This window comes from Colobus angolensis, unplaced genomic scaffold (assembly GCF_000951035.1).
Source record: "Colobus angolensis palliatus isolate OR3802 unplaced genomic scaffold, Cang.pa_1.0 Scaffold168, whole genome shotgun sequence".
In the NCBI taxonomy this organism is placed as follows: Eukaryota; Metazoa; Chordata; class Mammalia; order Primates; family Cercopithecidae; genus Colobus; species Colobus angolensis.
Window position 1 is genome coordinate 5,124,108 of NW_012114799.1, and position 358 is coordinate 5,124,465.

At 45.3% G+C, this 358-nt stretch overlaps 1 protein-coding gene across 1 annotated transcript in view; it reads right to left on the reverse strand.

Moving 5' to 3' along the window:
- Nucleotides 1-358, reverse strand: part of ZRANB3 (zinc finger, RAN-binding domain containing 3) — a 343,238-nt gene that overhangs the window by 194,450 nt on the left and 148,430 nt on the right. The gene's annotated exons all lie outside the window — the stretch shown is intronic.

Consider the following 358-nt stretch of genomic DNA (forward strand, 5'->3'; position numbering starts at 1 on the left):
AAGAAAATGTGGCACATATATACCATGGAATACTATGCAGCCATAAAAAAAGGATGAGTTCATGTCCTTTGTAGGGACATGGACAAAGCTGGAAACCATCATTCTCAGCAAGCTATCGCAAGGACCAAAAACCAAACACCGGAAGTTCTCACTCATGGGTGGGACATGAACAATGAGAACACTTGGACACAGGAAGGGGAACACCACACACTGGGGCCTGTCGTGTGGTGTGGGGAGGTGGGAGGGATAGCATTAGGAGATATACCTAATGTAAATAACGAGTTAATGGGTGCAGTACACCAACATGGCACAGATATACATATGTAACAAACCTGCACGTTGTGCACATGTACCCTAG